Here is a 4,500-nt window from a genome sequence, read left to right as displayed (position 1 = left end):
ATTGTTTGCACTCCAACAACCAAACCAAAGACTGGACGAAAAGAAAATAAAGAGTCTAAAAGTCGAGAGAAGGAAATTGGCTAGAGTTTAAAAACATGTCGGGAAATGAAATGAATTATAATATATATATAGAAAAAGGAGATGGGCCTGTGGGCATTAATGGGCCTTGTCTAACTCCAATAATAAGACCCAATATGCAATAATTTATAGGGAAAATTGCAGTCAAAATATCAAACTTTTCATTTATTAATAGATTTTACCCAAATCTTTAGTTTGTGCTACCCACGATACCAAACATTTCAAAAACTCACAGTGAAAGTCCATATGGATGAAAACTGTTAATTTGATCGTTAGTTGACCAAAAATTTAATATTGACCATTATTTTAACTAATTTTAAAAGGAGAAAATAGTAACTTTACATTTTTCAACAAAAAAAATAATTATAATACATTAATAATTAAATCAAAACACAAAAATACTATTCATCTTCTTCTTCATTTACCCCCTACCCACCCACTCCACAAAACCAAATCCCACCAAAATCGATACCCACCAAAACATCTCTCTCAAAAAAAAAAAAAAACCAACTTTCTGGGTTCATTTTTTACGGTGGGTTGTTGTGATTGCTACTGCTTTCTCGTTCTTGATTGCTTCTATTGGCTCTGCCCCCGCCACCACCATCTCCGCCTAGTGAGAAAAAGCCAGCGATGTTGACGCCAACTCTAGTCCTTTTCTAGACTTCAATTTGAGACTGACAATCCAGGACGGAACCGCCAAACAGAGATGAAAATGACCCCAAGAATAATAAGAGCACGCCTTAGTTTCTCCGGGTACTGTTTTGATTTCTTGAATTATGGGCGTAGGAGTGTATATAAATCAATTCTATGGCACGATCGGTTGACAATTCCTCGGATTTTTTGAGATGTTTTGGTGGGTGTCGATTTTGGTGGGATTTGATTTTGTAAAAAAAAGGTTGAATCCCAATCTTAGGGGCCCCCACCGACCCTGCTCTGGGCCATCGTGGAGGAGGTAAATAGCAGAATGTGCCTCCCAGGAGTCAGGGTGGAGAGCACATGGATAGGCCAAAGCTGTTAACCCATATGTTAACTCCCGCTTGCAACAAAGCCAATTCCACCTTGCGGGGAATCGAACTCTACATACTGCCGCGCTGAACCCTATCCGCCCTCCCCTTTGCCAATGGAAGATATGCCCTGGGGGCAGGGATTTGATTTTGTAGAGTTGGTGGATGGGGGTGAATGAGGAAGAAGATGAATAGTGTTTTTGTGTTTTGATTTAATTATTAATATATTGTAATTATTATTTTTTTTTGTTAAAAAATGCAAAATTTCCATTTTATCCTTTTAAAATTAGTCAAAATAATGGTCAATGTTAAATCTTTGGTCAACTAACGATCAAATTAACAGTTTCCACTCATTTGGACTTCTACTGCGAGTTTTTGAAAAATTTGGTATCGTGGATGGCACAAACTAAATATTTGAACAAAATCTGCTAATAAACGAAAGATTTAATATATCGACTACAATTTTCCGTAATTTATATGTATAACTGTAAGCAAGTCGTATATTTAGAGGTTAAAAAAACAAATATAAGAAATTCGAGAGACGGAATAATAAAATAAATATTAAATGGATTCTTTCCCCTATTTGATACCCATTTTGGGGTAAATGTTTTATGAAATAAAAAAATTTAAAGAATATATGACTAAAAAATAAAGAATTTTTTTTGAAATAAGTATATAATTATTTTATGAATAAATGTAAGATTAAAAATGAGATTCAAAAAATTACTTTTTTAAAAAGATGAGGCTCAAACAGGAACTTAATTTTGACAATATCTTAAAATAATAATATAGGCCATGCACAAATATGGCCGGTTTAAATATACATGAAATTTGTTATGAAACATCTTTTTGTACAGGAAATCTCTAAATTTCCATAGATTATGGGAATATCTGATAGTCATTTTTATATAAAAATCCATTTTAAAATAGTAAATTGATGTAAAATATGTGTTAAAAAAATAAGAAAAAAATTTTAATTTATATATAATATTATTTTAATAAAAAATATATAATTAAAAAGAAAAGAGAAAAAATTACATTTTAAAAAAATATTACCAAACGGGCCTATGCCTATTTTTTATTTGGGAATTCAATTTAGCACTTTCATCTCAGAATTTCTGACACCGACTTAACAAAAATTTTTAAGAGTCATCTTTATTTTTCAATTATACCCCCTTTAATGGCAAAAAGAGATGATTTTCATCTCACTAGTGTACATTTTTTTTACCGTTGCACAGTAAACGACTCTTTCTTTATTCAAAATTTCTGACACTAATTTCTATTAAGAATTGTCTTTATTTTTCAATTATACCCCTTGAATTGCTAAAAAAGATAATTTTCATCTCACTTGTGTACATTTTTTTACTGTTGCACAGTAAACAACTCTTTCTTTATTCAAAATTTCTGACATCGGCTTAACAAAAATCTATTAAGAGTTTGTCTTTTTTTTCTTTTTTTTTTCAATTATACCCCTTTAATGGCAAAAAAATGATGATTTTCATCTCACTGGTGTACATTTTTTTACTATTGCACAGTTTATTCAAAATTTCTGACACCGACTTAATAAAAATCTATTAAAAGTTGTCTTTATTTTTCAATTATACCCCTTTAATGGCAAAAAAATCACAATAATTTTTTGAATACTAGGTAATTGGGTTGACGGGTAAAATTGGTCTCGCTGTCAGGAATTTACTCTGCAACAGTAAAAAAATGTGATAAAAATGATTCTCTTATATGTAGTCCAGTCATGTGCCCATAGAGATCACGAAATACAGATCGAATGGACGAGTAAATTGGAACATTATTAATTTCGCAAACGAAGAAATTGCCTCAAAACATTAGCCCATTGCTGGACGGTTTAGGGACAGAGTGCGTTTGCTCACAATTCAATTCAACCAGTAACACCAAATCATCTACAATCTACCAAAAATTACGAATTCTAATATCACATCTCACAAATTTTGGATAAAGAAAATATAAGGCAGAAAATTAGAAAAAATGTGCCAGTAGGATAAAGGGCCTGAAATTTCAGTAACAAATTCAGGAGAGTGATACTGGCAAATTATTATCGCAAGTTATGAGTAAAATAATTGGCTGGATCGTTGATTTTACCGGGATCCAGTCAAGAAGCTGAACTTGCTCGCAATAATTTCTTGTCTTCTATCAGACGCATAACACAATTCAATGGAAAAACAAAATCATATACACACCAAAAGAGAATCTAGCAGAGCTAGGGTTTTCAAACAAAGAAGACGAGCGACGAATAAATAGAGATGGATGGGAAAGATGAATGTGAATTAGGGTTTATTCTGGATTCGGACTTCGTGAAAGCAATGGGCTAAATATTGGCCCTTTTAAGTAATAAATGTTTTCAAAACTTCGCATCTTCTATTTTGATCCAATCTATTGATTCGTAACTTTGTCCCCAACCTGTGCCTTTTTGCCATTTTGGATCTCAACTTACCAGTTTTGGTGCGGCATCGGTCCTCGATAACGAATTCTTACTAGTTGCGAGTTGCACTAGCCTGGCCACTAGGAGGAGAAGGGTCTTTGTGTTGCATTAGCCTGGCCACTAGGAGGAGAAGGGTCTTTCATTTTACCCTCTAATTGTATTATGATTTCATCATCCCTGCCACCAGAAATCAGTACCAAAATACATGTACCAGAGAGAGAGAGAGAATTTTTTTGTAAACATCGGCAAGTCAGGATATCAATAAGCCTCGTTAATTAAATTCAAAGAGATATTCACCTCTCAGGCATCTAATTGTATCATCATCCTTGCCACAAACAATCAATAATCAAAAGAATCAGAAATGGTAAAATTCGAAGGGTGTCTCCCATCTTAACGGAGGCATTCGTAATGTAATTTTAGATCTATAAAACTCTATAATTTACAAAATCAGACGGAGCTCGAAAACTATATGAGAATTATGGATCCAAATCAATTTGAAATGCCAATTACACCAGATGGGATAAACGGGTTCCCCAAAAGGAAAACCCTTAAGGTGAAACCCATAAAACACACTCAAACAAAAACATATATAACACAAAAATGTATATATAGTATGAGTGAGCGTGTATTAAATTGATATAGCGCTGCTATGACTCGAAACGCTTCCATGGATGGCAGTGGAAGGCGATCTTAAGGGCTGCGCATACGAACAACTACTGATACTGTAAATGAAAATTTTGAAAATTAGAGAAAACCTAATCTGGGAGACTGCAGGGGAAGACGGAAAATATATAGGGGGAGCGTTAGCCAGGTCGATGACCTTGGGCCAAATTGGCCGAATTTACATTGGGCCTATGCTTTATATTTTGGAATGAGAAAAAATCACAATCCAGGTATATTACCTTGGCTACTTCAATTTTCAGATTTTAAGTTTTAAAATTCAAAACTTAGGTGATAAATAAATAA

General features: G+C 33.4%; 1 long non-coding RNA gene across 1 annotated transcript; it reads right to left on the bottom strand.

The window, feature by feature from the left end:
- Positions 1 to 2,793: 2,793 nt before the first annotated feature.
- LOC111404044 lies at positions 2,794 to 4,318 on the bottom strand. Its single transcript, XR_002704639.1, has 2 exons — positions 3,832 to 4,318; positions 2,794 to 3,711 (listed from the first exon to the last, which is right to left on the bottom strand). It is a non-coding gene; the product is annotated as an uncharacterized LOC111404044 (long non-coding RNA).
- Between the last annotated feature and the right edge of the window lie 182 nt (positions 4,319 to 4,500).

Source organism: Olea europaea, chromosome 11, assembly GCF_002742605.1.
Source record: "Olea europaea var. sylvestris chromosome 11, O_europaea_v1, whole genome shotgun sequence".
Classification (NCBI taxonomy): domain Eukaryota; kingdom Viridiplantae; phylum Streptophyta; class Magnoliopsida; order Lamiales; family Oleaceae; genus Olea; species Olea europaea.
This window is presented reverse-complemented; position numbering and strand designations above follow the sequence as displayed.